The sequence below is a fragment of the Schistocerca serialis genome, chromosome 2, assembly GCF_023864345.2.
Source record: "Schistocerca serialis cubense isolate TAMUIC-IGC-003099 chromosome 2, iqSchSeri2.2, whole genome shotgun sequence".
NCBI classification, from domain to species: Eukaryota; Metazoa; Arthropoda; class Insecta; order Orthoptera; family Acrididae; genus Schistocerca; species Schistocerca serialis.
The window spans coordinates 207,948,668-207,970,637 of NC_064639.1; the positions used below are offsets into that span (position 1 = coordinate 207,948,668).

Below are 21,970 nucleotides of genomic sequence, written 5' to 3' on the forward strand. Positions count from 1 at the left end.
GAACCAGAAATCACTTCATTATTCAGTTCTGAACAGTAAATGAATTAGCTGACAGTGCGACACAATAGTAATTATGTAAAGGCTACTACACTGCTGTAGGCACTCCGTCTTCAGGCCACATGTGGCCCATCGGGATCATCCGACCGCCGTGTCATCCTCAGATGAGGATGTGGATAGGAGGGGCGTGTGGTCAGCACACCGCTCTCCCGGTCGTTACGATGGTTTTCTGTGACCAGAGCCGCTACTATTCGGTCGAGTAGCTCCTCAATTGGCATCACGAGGCTGAGTGCACCCCGAAAAATGGCAACAGCGCATGGCGACCCGGATGGTCACCCATCCAAGTGCCGGCCACGGCCGACAGCGCTTAACTTCGGTGATCTCACGGGAACCGGTGTATCCACTGCTGCAAGGCCGTTGCCTACACTGCTGTAGGGCCTACATATTATCATCATCATCATCATCATCATCATCATCATCATCATCATCATCATCATCATCATCATTAGTAGTGACATTGGTGAGACACAAACCATTGAAAGCCTGAATACCACCGGTTCCTGCCAGTTCAGAAGTATGGAGTCCAGCAGTCAACTGAATTACAAAAGTCAAGTACAGTGCACGTGTTTTAAATCGGGGTGGAAGGTGTGAGAGTGAAGCATTTGTCGCTACTGAAACGAGTAGCGTAGAAGAAACATGTTTTGTAACAACGCTCTACCGTCAATGTAGATAGTTACCTTCCTTTTCTGAGAAGAAGTTGTAGGTAGTAGTCGCAATGCTCTTTGAATTGCTTCATCGTTCTTTAAAAGAAGGTTGTTAGAAATAAAGTGTCTTACCATTGCTCTCCTGACTCATTACTTCGTGGTTTAAAAAAACACCGGGAAAATTTCCGTTTTAAAAATGAAGGTGATGAAAGAAGTTTTCCATTCTGAAGTTTAGTCAGGGCCTAATGTTCATGGTTGAGGGGGTAGAGTGGGAGGTATTACTAGGTAACACTTAATTACACTCAAGGGTAATGGTCTCAGACTTGACATAATACAGAAGCAGCGACGTAATAGGCCATTTGTACTCTGTGAGGAGTTTGAAGATATTGTCTCCTTAACATCGCTTCGATTATTTGCACCTTCCCCTGATAACTGAGTTTTAACGTGTGCTTGGGATATGATCACGCCCATATGATGTTTTTTATCACTGTACGGAGTCGTAGGTGTCACTGACCAATAGAGAATTACGTCCTGTGTCGACGCACTCAGCTACCGGCGGCTATATTAATGGCGTCAAAGTGTTAGTTACCTAACAGCGCCTCGTAAGTTAGTTAATAAGCTGCATGTTCCATAAAAAATGGTTCAAATGGCTCTGAGCACTATGGGACTTAACTGCTGAGGTCATCAGTCCCCTAGAACTTAGAACTACTTAAACCTAATTAACCTAAGGACATCACACACATATATGCCCGACGCAGGATTCGAACCTGCGACCATAGCAGTCGGGCTGTTCCGGACTGAAGCGCCTAGAACCGCTCGGCCACAGTAGCCGGCCCATGTTCCATAAATCATTTGAACTATTCCTTTATGGAAAAAATGTAAAACGAGTCAGTTTAATGGGTATGTATACAAGGTTAGTGTTGCCATTAATGAACGTATTTTTTAGTGTTGCTCATACAACCACACTTAAAAACAGTATTTTCTTTTCTAACTCCTTCAAGAGGAGGTGAGCTACACCAGAAATCTATTCCATAAGACATTATTGAGTGTAAATATGCAAAATTTTGGCAGGAGGTAGATTCGTTTGTTTCCAGGACTAGCAATTATACGAGGAGCAAAAGTAGCTGAAATTAATTGTTTGAGCAGCTCACTAATATGCTTCTTCCAGTTGAATTTTCATCAGTATCTACAGCCACAAATTTGGAGCATTCTCTCCTATTTTCTAGGGTTTGTTTCCGTGATTTTGTTTTTCTTTTTATAGATATGATTCGTACAGCTTTAGGTACTTGATGTACTGCCTAGTAGTCAAATGTGGGGTGTCTAACAAACCTGCTTTCTCGGATCGCTAGAAAACAGTTCAAATAAATCGTATTAGAGAGCTTCTTTTACGAAAAGTAAATGGCAATACTTAGCTTTGAGATTTACATACACTACTGGCCATTAAAATTGCTACACCACGAAGATGGAGATGCTGTGATATGCAAATGATTAGCTTTTCAGAGCATTCACACAAGGTTGGCGCCGGTAGCGACACCTATAACGTGCTGACATGAGGAAAGTTTCCAACCGATTTCTCATACACAAACAGCAGTTGACCGGCGATGCCTGGTGAAACGTTGTTGTCACGCCTCGTGTAAGGAGGAGAATTGCGTACCAACACGTTTCCGACATTGGTAAAGGTCGGATTGTAGCCTATCGCGATTGCGGTTTATCGTTTCGCGACATTGCTAATCGCGTTGGTCGAGATCCAATGACTGTTAGCAGAATATGGAATCGGTGGGTTCAGGAGGGTAATACGGAACGCCGTGCTGGATCCCAACGGCCTCGTATCACTAGCAGTCGAGATGACAGGCATCTTATCCGCATGGCTGTAACGGATCGTGCAGCCACGTCTCGATCCCTGAGTAAACAGGTGGGGACGTTTGCAAGACAAAAACCATCTGCACGAACAGTTCGAGGACGTTTGCAGTAGCATGGACTATTAGCTCGGAGACCATGGCTGCGGTTACCCTTGACGCTGCATCACAGACAGGAACGCCTGCGATGGTGTACTCAACGACGAACCTGGGTGCACGAATGTCAAAACGTCATTTTTTCGGATGAATACAGGTTCTGTTTACAGCATCATGATGGTCGCATCCGTGTTCGGCGACATCGCAGTGAACGCACATTGGAAGCGTGTGTTCATCATCGTCATACTGGCGTATTACCCGGCGTGATGGTATGGGGTGCCATTGGTTACACGTCTCGGTCACCTCTTTTTCGCATTGACGGCACTTTGAACAGTGGACGTTACATTTCAGATATTTTACGACCCGTGGCTCTACCCTTCATTCGATCCCTGCGAAACCCTACATTTCAGCAGGATAATGCACGACCGCATGTTGCAGGTCCTGTACGGGCCTTTCTGGATACAGAAAATGTTCGACTGCTGCCCTGGCCAGCACATTCTCCAGATCTCTCACCAATTGCAAACGTCTGGTCAATGGTGTCCGAGCAACAGGCTCGTCACAATACGCCAGTCGCTACTCTTGATGAACTGTGGCATCGTGTTGCAGCTGCATGGGCAGCAGTACCTGTACACGCCATCGAAGCTCTGTTTGACTCAATGCCCAGGCGTATCGAGGCCGTTATTACGGCCAGAGGTGGTTGTTCTGGGTACTGATTTCTCAGGATCTTTCAACCCAAATTGCGTGAAAATGTAATCACATGTCAGTTCTAGTATATTATGTTTGTCCTCTCCATTTCTTTTTGGTGTAGCAATTTTAATGGCCAATAGTGTAGATGAGTCGCAAGCAAAGATCGACATCCGAAATAAACTAGTTCCTTCAGTATAACAGTTCCAATATTGAGTTACATAGAATGTAGAAGCGAGTAATGGGCTTTGACGCTTCTATTCAGGTCTCTAGCCTTGATGCTTGTCTTCGATTGGGGCGCGACCAGTCGGGCACTGTGCTTATGTCCTCTTCGCATAGAGGCAGCTGCTGTCCCGTTGTCGTCCTGGAGAGGGGTCGATCAGCGTGCAATTGTGGCGTGGCGGCGCTTGACTTTACGCCGTAACAGATGTCCGGGTGGTGGCATTAGCATCCTGTTAAGCATCAATAAAACTGTCGGCTACATTTGTAAATGTGGCTTTAAGACGCGCCACCTGCGCCCGGGCGTCTGCGCTGCCGTGACAAAGAGGCGGCGCCGGCCAGGCTAGAGACGCTGGCGTCGCCAGGACGCGCCGCTCGGCCGGGGCGTCGGCCGGCGCGCAGCTGATGACAAACAGCAGACGGGTTCGCGCATGCGCACGGCGCGCCCGCCGCAGGGCGGGGGGGCGCGGCGTAGCAGGCCCGCTAGTCCAGCCGCGGAATTAGCCGACGCCAGCCGGGCGCCAGCTAGCTCGTGTCCGCGCAGTGCCGTGCCCGCTGTGCGACGCACACGTGTCCGACGGCGTGCGTGCGAGCCAGTGCGTGTTTGTGTCCGTTTCTGCGTGTGTGCGAATGCGCTTGCCTGCGCTGGCGTGCTACAAGTGGCCGGCGCCCGTCTCGTGCGCCGAAGCGCGGCGCTCTCACGAGGCGAACTTCTTCGACCGATCGATCATTTTCTCGATGTGTACTGTGTTCCTTCTTATGGCGCAGCTGTCAGTACGAGAAGGGTAATTTCTCCAGCACTCCTACCGTAGGACTACCGCAAAGTGATTCGGTGGGAGGGGATGTGACTAGTATTCTAACCGTTCGCTTGTCAGTTCACGTTCAATCGTGTAAACAGTTTTGAGACGTCAACTGCGGTTCACCGGCAGTAAGAAAGTACCGGGTGAGCAAAAAGTCAGTATAATTTTGAAAAATTAATAAACCGCGGAATAATGTAGAGAGAGAGGTAAAAATTGACACACATGCTCGAAATGACATGGGGTTTTATTAGAACCACCCCATATTGCTAGACGCGTGAAAGATCTCTTACGCCCGACATTTGGTGATGATCGTGTGCTCAGGTTCCACTTTCGTCATGCTTGGCCTCCCAGGTCCCCAGACCTCAGTCCGTGCGATTATTGGCTTTGGAGTTACCTGAAGTCGCAAGTGTATCGTGATCGACCGACATCTCTAGGGATGCTGAAAGACAGCATCCGACGCTAGTGCCTCTCCACAACCCCTGACATGCTTTACGATGCTGTTCACAACATTATTCCTCGACTACAGCTATTGTTGAGGAATGATGGTGGACATATTGTGCATTTCCTGTAAAGAACACCAACCCCATGTCATTCCAAGCATGTGTGTCAATTTTTACCTCTCTATCTACATTATTTCGTAATTTATTCAGTTTTCAAATTTATACTTACTTTTTGATTACCCGGTAATACGAGGAATGCAGATTCGTAAAGTAAAAGTCACTTCTCTCCGAATTTTCCCTCACTGCTAAATGCTGTCGATACGTAGACTCTTCCGTTCCAAGTTCTCTGCAGAATCTCAACAAACAGATTACACAAAGCAGTACGAAATCATTCACCATGATGTGACATTTAGTAGTTTTGTTTCCAAACAGCCGCACGGGCGCGCTTGTTACATTGCAGAAGCACGATTCACCTCTCCAGAATGACAGTAATTCATTTCATCGCACATATGAAAGCCAGTCAAGTGAAAATGAGATATACGGAAAAGCGTAAGTAAACCGTTTATTATTTGAAAAGAAAGCACCATAGTGATTAATACATCTATCCAACTGTAAGTCTGTCAGTGTCTTCAGGTGCAAATGTTTGCGGTTTTCAACGGAATCACTGTCCGCCCCCGGTAGCTGAGTGGTCAGTGCGACAGAATATCAATCCTAAGGGCCCGGGTTCGATCCCCGACTGGGTCGAAGATTTTCTCCGCTCAGGGACTCGGTGCTGTGTTGTCCTAATCATCATCATTTAGTCCCCATCGAAGAGCAGGTCGCCGAAGTGGCGTCAAATCGAAAGCCTTGCACCCGGCGAACGGTCTACCCGACGGGAGGCCCTAGTCACACGACCACTTCACAACGGAAGCCCCGGCGTGCATCTCTTCGTCCGAAGCAAATCGACGGCCAAGAATGTTTTCCTCCAGGGTTCCAAAAAGGTGGAAATCGCATAGATAGATGGGGACTGTGTAGAGGATGTGTAAGAGCTTCCCATCAACACTTGTGCAGCGTAGCCGAAACATACTTGGCAACAAGTGAGAGGGCATTCTGTTGGCAAGTTGTTTGAAACACGCGGCAGAACTTTCGCTGGGAATCACTTACACATTCTCCATGCAATCCTAGTCTCTCCCCGTGCAATTTCCACATTTGTTAGAGTCCTGAAGACAGATATTCGTGTCCGTCGATTTGGTTCCGACGAAGAGGTGCGCGCCTGCTTTTAATCGTGGTTCCGCATGCAACCGAAAACGTATCTACATTAAGACATTGACCGTTTTCTCACACAGTGGGATATATGTATTAACGGTTATGGCGATCACTTTTGAAACAACAAACAGTTTACTTACCTTTTTTTTCCAACTGTCTCATTTTATTTGCTGCCGTTTACAATATGTATAAGTGGGTCTCACACGACAAATCTAAAGATACTCGGTTCGATTCGTGATTAATCCTGTGATTTGTTTGTCGCTTATGACTTCCGTTACCTACGGCAACGATTCTTTAACGTAAGAATGAAGTTGCAACGATATTCACAGTTCACCTTAATCTGTAGGGTTGTTGCAATTGGTTGGCTAACTCAGTTCAGACCTGGGATCAAGATAGGAGCGTGCCACCTCAAATAGGAGGGAATGTACCTAGTAATGCATTGCGGTGTTTATAGCAACCTTAATGTTGGGGAAAGCTTTAATTGCAGAATTTGATTCCTCCTGATTCTCATCGCACATATTTAGTCTACTGCACAGCAGTAACAGAAATCGTCTTTACATATTGCGCTGCTCAACAAAACATGACAGTAAAATTGTATCTTTCAGACAGTGATTCACTTTAAAATTTGAGGGTCGATGTGTATAAGACTGTTGGTATTCTCAGTCGACATAAGTCTGCTGGAATATGTTATTTCAAATACGTGACTTCCCTCTAGTTGAAGGCACCATCTTTCATTCTAAATCTGCAGTACTGTAGTTCTTCAGTTACAATGCCTTAAGTCTTATTCATGGCTTGAGCAGATAGATTTGACGAAAGATGCTTGCATCTTGCCAACTGTAATTAACGCCATGTATCAGTCCTCCTATTTTTTGTACGTACACAGTGAACCAGAACACCGATAACTTTCAGAGGTTGTTCAGGATACCTTCTGAGTATTTGGTACAAGGAACCCACGTTCTCCGGCGGCACCTTACAGAGCAATAATGTAGTTATGATTTACTCTGTTGTAGAGGCTGGATTGTCGGCAATCGCGTGAGACACATCCTTTCCATATTGGTTGTTGTACCATATCTCAGACAGCCAGTATTCTCCATTCTGACAGGGAAGGCTCTAGTTTCTCGTAACCGCCCATTTACCGAAACAAAAGTACTCTAATGTGATTTCCGTCACAGCGCAGCAAAGCATCGATGCAGCTATCTTCCATTTCTCTCAGTAAACCCATATACGAATGCTTATCGAGTAGCTCTTTTCTTCAGTAAGTCTGCCCATAGTACTGCTGCCTGTGTATCACTGTTGACGCACGACTAACACTGCAGGAAAACAAAACCTTAGACAGAACCTAGTAGTACTGGAAGCACATTACAGGGCATCGAGGTAAGGAGGGCATTACTGTCGTCAACAGCAGGTCCGGTGAGTGAGTGGAAGCAACACACACCGTACATATCATCAACATTTGCACTGTTGTGGACAGTTCTCAGAGCAGTGTAGTTAAAAAGCTAATTGGGGCAAGAAACCAAAGGAATGCAACAACATTGCAACGAGCTGCCGGAGACCGTGGGTCGCTTATATCGAAAAACGCAGAGGGTATCCCTGAATAACCTCCGAAAGTTTGACGGTGGAGATTTGGTTCAACATGTATACAACCATTCTTGTCAATATAATAACTCATAGTACGTGAAGAATTATCTCGTAATTGTTCTATACACACAGGCACTAAAATTGGCATTTGAAATAAACGGTTCTTTGTGCCTCTTCATCTTTAAAATTTTGTTTATTCCATGACATCTTACTTTTCATCGACACCCAGTATCCCAAAATTTAAAGCAACGGTTGGGAAAATATAGCAATACTGCGTCATATTAGTCATCGTGAAACTGTCATTCATGCGCAATTTGTCGTCTCTTATTTACCTCAAAACACCAACTAACTCTGTCTGCACCGAGTATCTCGGAAACAGTAATTTGATATTTTGAAGAAAATAGGGTTGTACTGTATTCCTGGAATAATACAAATAAATCTATTTCCAGTGCAAACGATTTCCAGTGCTCCATTATAGATACTAGGGCACAAATATATCATAATTTGAATTATCTGTTAGTGATTAGCCTCCGTGTTAAAAATTACACCTTTCTGACTCCAGTTCACATCGTAATTTCCCAGAAACATCTAATACCAACTTTATCTTTTCTCATTTAACACAGAAATTAATTTAAAATAACAGTCCACCAACAAAAAAATCACCCCTTAATTCTATGTGGTTCCGAAAGGCGTATTTTCTTAAGTCTCGGTTCCCCTCTACAACACCAGTCTCAAGCAATTTTGTTGTACATATTTCATTATGTCTTCTCTCACAATATTTTATTTTTTATGACTCCCTCTAGTCTCATGTCATTTACTGTTGTCTTGAAACATGCCCTATGATTCGGTCCCTTCTTCTAGTTACGATTCCCATGTACTCCTTTGCTCACCGATTCTCCGACCATCTAATGTCATGTCTAAGTAATTCTCTTAACTCTGAGTATCCTTCTGTAACACCATGCCAGAAACGCTTCGATTCTCTTCTCTTTTCTCCTTTCTTTCGTCTTCCCAGTCAGTGAGTTACTTCCACACAATCATGGTGCTCCAGACATATATACTCTCTGAAATCTATTTAGCAAATAAAGACCTATGTTTGATACCTGCAGATTTCTTTTCACGAGGAATGCTCGCTTTGTCGGAGCTGTTCTGCTCCTTGATTAGTCCTTCATGTATTATTTTACTCCAAAGGCAAATGAATTCCGTCACGTTGTCTACTTTGTGGTCTCCAAATTTAATGCTAAGTTTGTCACCCTCTTGTTTTTGTTACTCTTCAGCACTTTAATCTTTCTTTCATTAACTCTTCGTAATGTTCTTTTCATTCGACAGGTACTGTTCGTCTTCATTCTCATAGAGGCTGGCAACGTCGTCAGCGAATCTTATCGTTGATATCCTTCACCCCCTCACTCAAATTTGATCCTATTTTCATCGCTTCTTGGATTTCTTTTACTAATACAACAATCCTGTAACTTATGACTGACCGAAAACACGTTTCTGAGCTCTCCGTGCATCATGGTTTATGAATCTCGATCAGATACGATTTACGAAATAATAAGCCTGAGGACACTTTGGGAAGGCAGGAATCGTGGTCTTCTAGGTCCAGGGACTTTTCAGTACTAGATTCGATACGATATTTGGTGTCGATTTGATACGTTTTACGGAACATTCAGCCTTCAACACCCTTTGGGATGACAGGAATTGCGATTCTGTAGATCTAGGGCGTACCAATATAAGATTCGATATGATATTTGATACAGATGTTTATATCTAAGATTGAATCGAAATCTCGATAATATCGGAACAAAAGTATTCATAACGAAAGTTCCACAAGGAGTTGATTGTTTTACGCATTTAAAGCATCATGTGATACATGTCTTACTTAGAACACAAGAGGAAATACGGAAATTGAACTACGTTTGCGTGTTGTTCTTCTTTCACTCCGAAGGCTAGTTGGATGAGACTCTCCATGCTAGTCTGTCCTGTTCAACCTTCGTAATCTCTGCACAACTGCTGCAGTCTACGTCCATCTGAACCTCGTTACAGAACTCAAACTTTGGTCTCCCTCTACAGTTCTTGTCTTCCGCTCTTCCCACAACTGCCAAACTGACAATTTCTTAGTGTCTGAGTATGTGGCATGTCAACCGATCCCTTCATTTAGTAAAGTTGTGCCATAAATTTCCTGCATCCGCATTCGATTCAGCACATCCCCGTTACTTACTCGATGCAACCCCCATCTTATCATCTGTGTCTTTTTGTGGCACTACCTTTCAAAAGCTTCTATACTCTTCTGGTCTGAACAGTTTGTCGTCCAGATTCACTTTCGTATACGGCTATACTCCAGAGAAATACCTTCAGAAAATACATCATACCATTAATCTTATGATAGATAGTGACGAATTTCTCATTTTAATAACAGCTGTTCTTGCTATTGTCAATCTTCATTTTATATCCTCTCTACTTTGTCTGGCATCAGTAATTTTTCCGCTCGAAGTGCGCAGCTCATATACTACAGTGTACAATTTTCGCCAAAAGAAGTTATTTATAAAACCAGATAAAAACGTAAGTAGTGAAGGGTAAATATTCCAAGAACACAGAAAGTTTCGGGCTAGATATAACTTTTAGGCTGCACAAACGTGTCATTACTACATTACATTATTACTACCTTCTCTTCGAAACAATAGCACTCATTCAGAACAGCAAATATCAAATTAAAAATAGTTCAAAAACACAAGAAAGAAACGGAAATTTTGCTGTGACAGTAGGAATATACTTCAGTATAATATCGATACTCCAGGCAATTTTCTCACTGTGTTGTGTACATATGTAATCAAATGCCATACATGCACGCGGTATGCAGTTTTTACCACTGCAGTTCTGTTTACTGTATTCTGCCAGCAATATTTCTCATTAAACAAGTAGTGGAAGGTTATTGTTTTTCCCCAACAGTATTCGATACTGCTTATACCGTTACGCTGATGTTTCTTACGATTCTATTGTCGCGGGTACTGAAACCAGATCTCATTCGGGAGTACCACGGTTCAGATACCCATGAGGCCATCCTGATTCAGGTTTTCCGCGATTTCCGTAAATAGCTTAAGGCAAATGCTGAGATGGTTCCTTTGAAAGGATACGGCCGATTTTCTTCCACTTTTTTCCTTAATCCGAGCTTGCGCTCCGTCTCTAATGTACATCTACATCTACATGGATACTCTGCAAATCACATTTAAGTGCCTGGCAGAGGGTTCATCGAACCACCTTCACAATTCTGTATTATTCCATTCTCGTATAGCAAGCGGAGAGAATGAACACCTATCTCTTTCCGTACGATCTCTGATTTCCCTTATTTTATCTTGGTGATCGTTCCGCCCTATGTAAGTCCGTGTCAAAAAAATGTTTTCGCATTCGGAGGAGAAAGGTGGTGATTGAAATTTCGTGAGAAGATTCCGTCGCAACGAAAAACGCCTTTCTTTTAATGATTTCCAGCCCAAATCCTGTATCATTTCTGTGACACTCTCTCTCATATTTCGCGATAATACAAAACGTGCTGCCTTTCTTTGAACTTTTTCGATGTACTCAGTCAGCCCTATCTGGTAAGGATCCCACACCGCGCAACAGTATTCTAAAAGTGGACGGACAAGCGTAATGTAGGCAGTCTCCTTAGTAGATCTGTTACATTTTCTAAGTGTCCTGCCAATAAAACGCAATCTTTGGTTAGCCTTCACCACAACATTTTCTGCGTGTTCCTTCCAATTTAAATCGTTAGTAATTGTAATACCTAGCTATTAGGTTGAACTTACGGCTTTTAGATTAGATGATTTATCGTGTAACCGAAGTTTAACGCGTTCATTTTAGCACTCATGTGGATGACCTCACACTTTTCGTTATTTACGGTCAACTGCCACTTTTCGCACCATTCAGATATTTCTGCTAAATCGTTTCGCAGTTTGTTTTGATGATGACTTTATTAGTCGATAAACGACAGCGTCATCTGCAAACAACCGAAGACGGCTGCTCAGATTGTCCCCCAAATCATTTATATAGATAAGGAACAGCAAAGGGCCTATAACACTACCTCAGGGAACGCCAGAAATCACTTTTGTTTTACTCGATGACTTTCTGTCAGTTAGTACGAACTGTGATCTCCCTGATGAGAAATCACAAATCCAGTCACATAACTGAGACGATATTCCATAAGCACCCAATTTCACTACGAGCCGCTTGCGTGGTACAGTGTCAAAAGCCTCCCGGAAATCCAGGAATACGAAATCGATCCGAAATCCCTTGTCAATAGCATTCAGCACTTCATGTGAATAAAGAGCTAGTTGTGTTTGACAGAAACGATGTTTTCTAAACCCATGTTGACTGTGTGTCAATAGACCGTTTCTTCGAGGTAATTCATGATGTTCGAACACAATATATGTTCGGAATCCTGCTGCATATGGACGTTAACGAAATGGGCCTCTAATTTAGTGCATTACTCCTACTACCTTTCTTGAATTTTGGTGTGATCTGTGCAACTTTCCAGTTTTTGGGTACGGATCTTCCGTTGAGCAAACGGTTGTATATGATTGTTAAGTATGGAGCTAATGCATCAGCATACTCCGAAGGGAACCTAATTGGTATATAGTCTGGACCGTTGTAGACGGAACATTTAACTATAATATCCTTTTCGAAACAAGAGCACCTGTCCCTACTGGTATCGGCAATGCTGGAACGTCCCTAGTCAAGGCAGCGGTGTTCCGGCGACTCATCGGCGGCTGGCTCACACTGCACGCAACAGGGCGCTCGCCGCGGGAACCACTTGTTTGCGTTAGGCCCCCGTGTGCGGCGTGGTCACCTACTGTCAACGCTGCTGTCATCACAAAGCCTGCTCTACTGCAGCCTCTCTGAAAACGCAGGGCCGCTTCCGTGCGGGCGTATTTCCCTCGAGTTCCATTCAGGTAGTGTGTACAGGCTTTTCATCTCACGTTTCGAATATTCCTGGCAGGCACAAACACAAAACTCATATTAGATATTCCAGTTACTAACTCATTTATTACGAGGATCATCCTCAAGGTAATGAACGTTTGTTTCTCCAAACGTTTTTTACTGTAGACGAGCCATACCCGGCCACTCATTGCTGTGGCTCACTCTAGCAAATCCAGCAAATCATCATAATTGCTAAATATGTCTGGAAAATGAATATGTGTTTTAATCTCCTCCTGATCCCCTCTCTCTGTCCTCCACCCCCTTCCTGTCCATGTCCTCCTTCCCTTCTCTCTGATCATCTCCTCCTCCTCCTCCTCGCCCCCCTACTCCTCCCCTCTTCGTCCATCTGCTCCTCCCCTCTTTTTGACCATCTCCTCTTCCTCCCTGTCTCTGTCCATCCTCCTATTGCCACCCGTTGCCAATCTCCTGCTTCACTCTCTCTTTCTCCATCGTCTGTGATAGTCACTTTCTTTATTCAACCCCCTCGACACATCCTATGTTCTACATCTACATCCATACTCCGCAAGCCACCTGACGGTGTGTGGCGGAGGGTACCTTGAGTACCTCTATCGGTTCTCCCTTCTATTCCAGTCTCGTATTGTTCGTGGAAAGAAAGATTGTCGGTATGCCTCTGTGTGGGCTCTAACCTCTCTGATTTTATCCTCATGGTCTCTTCGCGAGATATACGTAGGAGGGAGCAATATACTGCTTGATTTCTCGGTGAATCATGTCGTTTTTGGAAACCCAGAATCTACTATGTAGGAATCAACATGGATTCCGGAAACAGCGATCGCGTGAGACCCAACTCGCTTTATTTGTTCATGAGACCGAGAAAATATTAGATACAGGCTCCCAGGTAGATGCTATTTTTCTTGACTTCCGGAAGGCGTTCGATACAGTTCCGCACTGTCGCCTGATAAACAAAGTCAGAGCCTACGGAATATCAGACCAGCTGTGTGGCTGGATTGAGGAGTTTTTGGCAAACAGAACACAGCATGTTGTTATCAATGGAGAGACGTCTACAGACGTTAAAGTAACCTCTGGCGTGCCACAGGGGAGTGTTATGGGACCATTGCTTTTCACAATATATATATAAATGGCCTAGCAGATAGTGTCGGAAGTTCCATGCGGCTTTTCGCGGATGATGCTGTAGTATACAGAGAAGCAGCAGCATTAGAAAATTGTAGCGAAATGCAGGAAGATCTGCAGCGGATAGGCACTTGGTGCAGGGAGTGGCAACTGACCCTTAACATAGACAAATGTAATGTATTGCGAATACATAGAAAGAAGGATCCTTTATTGTATGATTATATGACAGCGGAGCAAACACTGGTAGCAGTTACTTCTGTAAAATATCTGGGAGTATGCTTACGGAACGATTTGAAGTGGAATGATCATATAAAATTAATTGTTGGTAAGGCGGGTCCCAGGTTGAGATTCATTGGGAGACTCCTTAGAAAATGTAGTCTATCGACAAAGGAGGTGGCTTACAAAACACTCGTTCGACCTATACCTGAGTATTGCTCATCAGTGTGGGATCCGTACCAGATCGGGTTGACGGAGGAGATAGAGAAGATCCAAAGAAGAGCGGCGCGTTTCGTCACAGGGTTATTTGGTAACCGTGATAGCGTTACGGAGATGTTTAACAAACTCAAGTGGCAGACTCTGCAAGAGAGGCGCTCTGCATCGCGGTGTAGCTTGCTCGCCAGGTTTCGAGAGGGTGCGTTTCTGGATGAGGTACGAATATATTGCTTCCCCCCACTTATACCTCCCGAGGAGATCACGAATGTAAAATTAGAGAGATTAGAGCGCGCGCGGAGGCTTTCAGACAGTCGTTCTTCCCGCGAACCATACGCGACTGGAACAGGAAAGGGAGGTAATGACAGTGGCGCGTAAAGTGCCCTCCGCCACACACCGTTGGGTGGCTTGCGGAGTATAAATGTAGATGTAGATGTAGATGAAGGTGTGTTCTCGAAACGTCAACAAAAGCCCGTACCGAGCTACTGAGCGTCTCGCCTGAAGAGTCTTCCAATGGAGTTTATCTATCATCTCCGTAACGCTTTCGCGATTACTAAATGATCCTGTAACGAAGCGCGCTGCTCTCCGATGGATCTTCTCTATCTCTTCTATCAACCTTTTCTGGTACGGATCCCACACTGCTGAGCAATATTCAAGCAGTGGGCGAACAAGCGTACTGTAACCTACTTCCTTTGTTTTCGGATTGCATTTCCATAGGATTCTTCCAATGAATCTGTCTGGCATCTGCTTTACCGACGATCAACTTCATATGATCATTCCGTTTTAAATCACTCCTAATGCGTACTCCCAGATAAATTATGGAATTAACTACTTCCAGTTGCTCACCTGCTATATTGTAGCTAAATGATATGGGATCTTTCTTTCTATGTATTCGCAGCACATTACACTTGCCTACATTGAGATTCAATTGCCATTCCCTGCACCATGCGTCAACCTCTCGATATACCACAGCATCATCAGCAAAAAGCCTCAGTGAACTTCCGATGTTATCCACAAGGTCATTTATGTATATTGTGAATAGCAACGGTCCTACGATACTCCCCTTCTTCACACCTGAAATCACTCTTACTTCGGAAGACTTCTCTCCATAGAGAATGACATACTGCGTTCTTTTATCTAGGAACTCCTCAATCCAGTCACACAATTGGTCTGATAGTCCATATGCTTTTACTTTGTTCATTAAACGACTGTGGGGAACTGTATCAAATGCCTTGCGGAAGTCAAGAAACACGGCATCTACCTGGGAACCTGCGTCTATTGCCCTCTGAGTCTCGTGGACGAATAGCGCGAGCTGGATTTCACACGACCGTCTTTTTCGAAACCCTTGCTGATTCCTACAGAGTAGATTTCTAGTCTCCAGATAAGTCATTATACTCGAACATAATACGTGTTCCAAAATTCTACAACTGGTCGACGTTAGAGATATAGATCTATAGTTCTGCACATCTGTTCGACGTCCCTTCTTGAAAACGGGGATGACCTGTACCCTTTTCCAATCCTTTGGAACGCTACGCTCGTCTAGAGACATACGGTACACTGCTGCAAGAAGGGGGGCAAGTTCCTTCGCGTACTCTGTGCAAAATCGAACTGGTATCCCATCAGGTCCAGCGGCCTTTTCTCTTTTGAGCGATTTTAATTGTTTCTCTATCCCTCTGTCGTCTGTTTCGATATCTACCATTTTGTCATGTGTGCGACAATCTAGAGGAGGAACTACAGTGCAGTCTTCCTCTGTGAAACAGCTTTGGAAAAAGACATTTAGTATTTCGGCCTTTAGTCTGTCGTCCTCTGTTTCAGTACCATTTTGGTCACAGAGTGTCTGGACATTTTGTTTTGATCCACCTACCGCTTTGCCATAATACCATCTTCAGTCTCAGCTGGTTTCCGTGGTTCACACGAGTAATTTTGCTTATTCAGCCAGTCGTCTGACACACTTTTTATTTTGTAGCTCATTCAATTAGATACATAATCCAGTGCGTCGCTGGAAGAACTGATTGTAAAGGGTGCCCCATTCATCGTGACGACCCCAAATAACATTTTGTGCTGGGGCAAAATAAAACATGTATGAAGCAGATGTTATCTAGCTACCATGTGACATTAACCAGCATTATTGTTTTTCTTGTAACTTTGTTCGTTACTAAGACAAGAAAAACAGAAAGTTTCTTTACACAGCATCCTATAATTTTATTCTGTAGTTCACTTCTTCTCCTAAAGACGTGTACAAAAACATCACAGTGAAGCATTATGTAAACAGTACGTTATTAGTAATTTTTGAGAAACATTTCTCGTGGACAAACAACGGTCTGGCTAAGAGTGCTTCAAAAATGGATTACACCGAGTCCTTTTCTTTCTTTTGCTTGTGCCTTTTTCCCACAACGACGCAGGGTTGGCATGGTTAATCGGCTTTGGCAAGGCTAATTGAAGGGGTGGCAGGATGCCCTTCCTGCCGCCAGCCTATACCCCCAAGGATGGAATCAGTGTACCTCAACTGTCTGTGTGTAGTGGAATCCATGGAATAGTGCGAATGTGTTCAGATGTTTGCGAGCTGTGGAACTGAGGCGGGACGTGGGACCAGCCTGGTATTCACGTAGTGGGATGTGGAAAACCGCCTAAAAACCACGTCCCCAGCCTCCGTCGTTAAGCCGGCAGACGGATTTGATCCGGGTCGGCACGCCTACCCGAGTCCAGGAAGCAGCGCATTAGCGCTCTCGGCTAATCTGGCAGGTAAAAATGGATTACAATGAGACTCGATCACAAAGAGTTTATTTAGATCATAACCGGCTTCGGTAAGTATCTATCATTTTGGTAGGCGGTGGCGGTGAATGGAGCGGGTGTCGCACCTGTACAAACATCAATCTTTGTGACAGCAGTGTTATGGGCGCTACAATTCCTGCACGTCGGATACTGCTCTTATACGAGGGTTGGAACTTAAGTAGTGGCTACTATTTATTCACAACCGATACAAAAGAGTTATACGTTTGCTCCTGTACTGTCTTTCGAAGTAGTCACCAGCGTTGTGTAGAAACCGTTTCCAGCGATCTGGAAGGCGTAGTATACCGTTAGCAGAGCCTGTTCTGTTGATGGTGCGAATGGAGCGGTCTACTACCTGCCGAATCTCTGGAATAGTTGTGAAGCGAATGCCACGAAGTCATTCCTTCATCTTCGGAGTCAAACCAAAGTCACAAGGACTTAAGTCCGGGTAGTATGGTGGATGGTACAGTACTTCCCAGTCCCATCGACGGAACAGAATAGCCACAGCTTGCGCTGTATGCTCCCGCGAATTAGTCGTGCAAATGATGGGTGGCTTGCGCAGAAAGTGTCGCCGCTTCTTTCGCAAAGCTGGTCGCAGGTGATGCTCCAAAAACGAACAGTAATAGTGTGCATTGACGGTCTGCCATGGAGGAACGTAATGCGTTAGGATAGCACCATCACAGTCGTACACGATAATCACCATAACTTCAGATCACTCCATTCGCGCCATCAACAGAACAGGCTCTGCTAACGGTATGCTACGCCTTCCATATTGCTGGCAACGGGTTCCACACAACGCTGGTGACTACTTTGAACGGATGCGAACATGTAACTCTTTTGTATCGGTTGTGAATAAATAGTTGCCAGTATTTAAGTTCCATCCCTTGTACATACGGCGCAAATCCTGCACATGAGGTAGGGGTCATTCGCGCAGGTTCCAATCCTGCATACGGCATGGATGTGTGTGATGTCCTTAGGTTAGTTAGGTTTAAGTAGTTATACGTTCTATGGGACTGATGACCTCATATGCTAAGTCTCATAGTGCTCAGAGCCATTTGAACCATTTTGTACGGGTCATTCACATGGAGCGCTGCACACCGAATATGGCTCATATGCACGCAGCGCAATTCGTGCACGACGTTCGTGGATTTGCAACATCCGCTTCATTTACCGCCAGCGCCTACCATAATGGTATGAGGGTCTGAGGATGGTTAAATACTGACCGAAATCGGTTACTATCGAAATAAATGTTTCTGCTGTCGAGGCTACTTGTAATACATTTTTAAAATACGTTATTAAATGCGTTAATAAAACTGACTTAGACTTCCCTGTACTCGAACAAGTGCATGGGGTAACATAACTCACCCAGTTGACAGTTGATAATAAGTGAATGGAAACACAACAAAAATACGCATTGGTCATTTGTCAACTGTCTTCGGTTGAAAGTTTGTGTCTGTTCTATGTACAACAACGACTAGAAGCTAGAAATGCTACTTACCCATGGATAACGTACGTTAGCCGTACTAGATGTAATGTAAATGTGAAAACACTATTCCAGTTATTATTCTGCTAATTTACATTCTGCGAAGATTAATAGCATTCCTACCTTCACTTCAGTAGTGTACAGGGTTCTCGCAGAAAGCTTCAAATGAAGACGTTTGAACCGGTCTACATTTCCCTTGTGTTTGCATTTGCTTACCGTTAATTCTTAAGCGGATGAGTTACTTCACGCCAGTTGCACGTACTATGTACTACTACAGGATGTTTAACGTCATTTTTTTTTACGTTCTTAACGGCACATTTACATAAATGGTGGTATTATACGTTTTTGAACTGGTCTTGAGGAGAGGAAGCGAACTACCGAATAAAAAATATGGGATAGTATTTAAAAGAGACGTACTGCTTTTTCTGTTGTAACCGCGACCCTAACGGTCGTGGGGTGGCCGTGAACGAAAGCGCGGCGGGGCCGAACAGGAGCCGCCCGCGAACAAACAAGACGGACGAACGGGAAAGGATGGGTACGCACGACGACAGACGACCTAGCAAGACACCAAGAACAACAACACGCAAGAAGCAACGGGGTCACAAGTGAAAACCTCACGAAATCAACAACGTCCACTAGAACACGGAAATAAGCAAAATAAACACGATGTCTGTAAGCGAGATTCGGAGAGACTCAAGCGAATATCAGACTGCCTCGCTGATCGAGAGGCAGGCGCTATAATACATTATAGGGTACGTCGCTATTGGAGCACGTGCTCCACAGTGGCGCCCTCACTTTATACACGGGCCAGGAGCGCTCGCAGCCACGGCTTATGGGGCGACGGCTGCAGAGACCTCTAGTGGTTATCGAGGTCCATGCCGTCTGGCGCAGATTAGAAACCCGCGGCGGTCGTACCAGAGTTTCCCTCTTCATAACGAAGAAGGCCACAAGTAAGGCACTCATTCTGGTTAATACCCTCTGGCGGCTAAGCAACAAGTGCTCGACCCATTTTTATTTCACCTAAAGGCACCAAGTTATTTTTAGTAACCCACCAGCTTAGCCGAGAGCGCTAATGCGCTGCTTCCTGGACTTGGGTAGGCGCGCCGGCTCCGGATAGAATCCGCCTGCCGGATTACCGACGTTGGTCGGTGTGTCGGAGAGCCTGTATGTGGTTTTTAGGCGGTTTTCCACATCCCGCTAGGTGAATACCGGGCTGGTCCTCACGTTCTGCCTCGGTTACACGATTCGCAGACATCTGAACACGTTCGCACAATTCCATGGATTACACTAGACGCAGGCAGTTGGGGTACACTAATACTGTCCCAGGGGGTATGGGGTGCGGCAGGAAGGGCATCCGGCCATCCCTTATAACTAACCTTGCCAAATCCATTCCTAACCGTGCCGACCCTGCGAAACTGCGGGACAAGGCACCAGCAAAAGAAAGAAAGAAAGAACACTAAGTTATTTTTAGTGATCAAGATAAATAGGAGAACCTGTACAGTGAGCTCATGTAGCGAGACTGCAGTATGTAACTTACCGAAGCAAGTAGACAGTAGAAAGCACAGCCGACCACTGGCTGAAGTAAGGAGAAGTACGCATCTAAACCAAGATATCCAGCTGAGGTTGAGGGTGGAAACATTGGACGGTGTCAGGGAGGGAGAATAAATACATGGCTGACGGAGGTAGTGTTTAAAACGGCCTTCTATCGCAAACAGGCGACGACGTCATCGAACAATCCAATACACTGATGAGCGAAAACATTATTACCACAGCCCACGGCGAGGTTGTTTGCTGCCTGGTGGAGCACTGAGACCACGTGATGCGGTAAGAGTAGAGATGAATGAGGAATCATTCTAGCGACGAGAAGCTGTGCAAATGTCGTAATCCGCGGACTTGAGCGACTTTGAAGAAAGGCTGAATGTTGTGACCCAGTGCCTGGGAGCGAGCATCTCTGAAACGGCGGAGCTGGTGGGATGTCCGCGTGCTACTGTCGTGAGCGTCAATGGAAAGTGGTTGACGAATGCTGAAACCACAAGAAGTTAGACGTCCATACCTCATCACAGAACACAGGGATCGGAGTCTTACGCGCTCTCTAGAGGAGGAGAGAAGGGCAAGCCCCAATCTGTGGCTGATCTGACGACAGGGTACGATGGTGGCGCAGGCACAGGTGTTTTGAAGCACAGCGTTCAGCGCAAAGTGTTGAGAGTGGCGTTCTTCAGCAGAGGGCTCCTACCTTTTCCCATGTTGACCCAACATCTTCGTCAGAGATGATTACAGTGAGTATGGGATCATCGAGATTGGACCAGGGATCAACGGAATCGTGTCGCCTGGTCGGGTAAATCCAGTTCATTGTTGAACCAGGTCGACGGTCCTGACCAGAAATGCCGTCATCCAAGCGAACGGCTGCTGGAAACGTGCAGCACGCCACGGATGCGGGCTGGTGGGAGCAGTATTACGTTAAGGGGGACATTCACATCTGCTTCCATGGGACCTACGGTAGTGATCGAAGGCACCATGACAGCTGTGGACTACATGAATATTAATAGGGACTACCTGTAACACCTTCTGCTTGATGTCTTCCTCACCAGTGATGGCATCTTCCAGGAGGAAAACTTTCCGTTTCACAGGGCCAGAATCGTGCTGCAATGGTTTGAGGAGCATGATAGGAAACTCATGCTGATGTCTTGGCCATAAAATTCGTCTTATCTGAAGCCGATGGAGCCCAGCTGGGACGCTATCGGGCGCCAGCTCCATGCCCACAAATTACGGTAAGTGTGCGTAGGCATCTGGTGCCACAAACCCCTCGAAACTTACCAAATACTTGACGAATCCACGGCACGCAGAACCACTGCTAAATTGTGTCCCAGAAGTGGACCAACACGCTTTTAGGTAGGTGGTCATAATATTTTCGCTCGTCAGTGTACAGATGGGAACGACGCGGGAGACCAGCACCGCCATACCAGGCAAGGTCCTGGTGGAGGTGGTTTGCCAGTGCCTTCCTCCGACCGTAATGGGGATGAATGATGATGATGAAGACAACACAACAACACCCATCATCTCGAGACAGGTGAAAATCCCTGACCCCGCCGGGAATCGAACCCGGGACCCCGTGCTGGGGAAGCGAGAACGCTACCGCGAGACCACATAACGAGGTAATATATTTCATCTAGAGGGTGTCTCTCCTACGGATGGTCAGGCGCATTTTCTCTGGTGCTTCGGCCGATTTTTGCAATTTCGTTCTTGCACCGTGTAGCTGGAGTCAGCCAAAAACAATTCTGCGCATCAAGTACTTCAGGCGATGCCCAGTGCCGACTGAGAGTGTCGATCTCGTCACGCGCAAATATATTTTTCATGCTGAATTCTGCGTGCCCGTTAGCCAGGGAGGTCCCACATAAGACTAATGAGATATTCGTTTTATCGATCTGTGTTAACAGCACAGTAAAAGGCGACGAATAGCAGTAAGCCAGCAGCGACATCACTGCCCAGACGAGCGCTGTCTCACTGCTCAGGAACTGCTGCTGGGGTACTGTTCTAATTAATACATACAGATAAAACAAATATCGCAATATCTGCCACTACTCTGTCGAACAGGCAGATGAAAATCCGCTTTAAAAAT

At 45.3% G+C, this 21,970-nt stretch overlaps 1 pseudogene; it reads right to left on the bottom strand.

The window, feature by feature from the left end:
* Nucleotides 1-301: 301 nt before the first annotated feature.
* LOC126458939 (5S ribosomal RNA) lies at nucleotides 302-419 on the bottom strand (annotated as a pseudogene).
* Nucleotides 420-21,970: the final 21,551 nt, after the last annotated feature.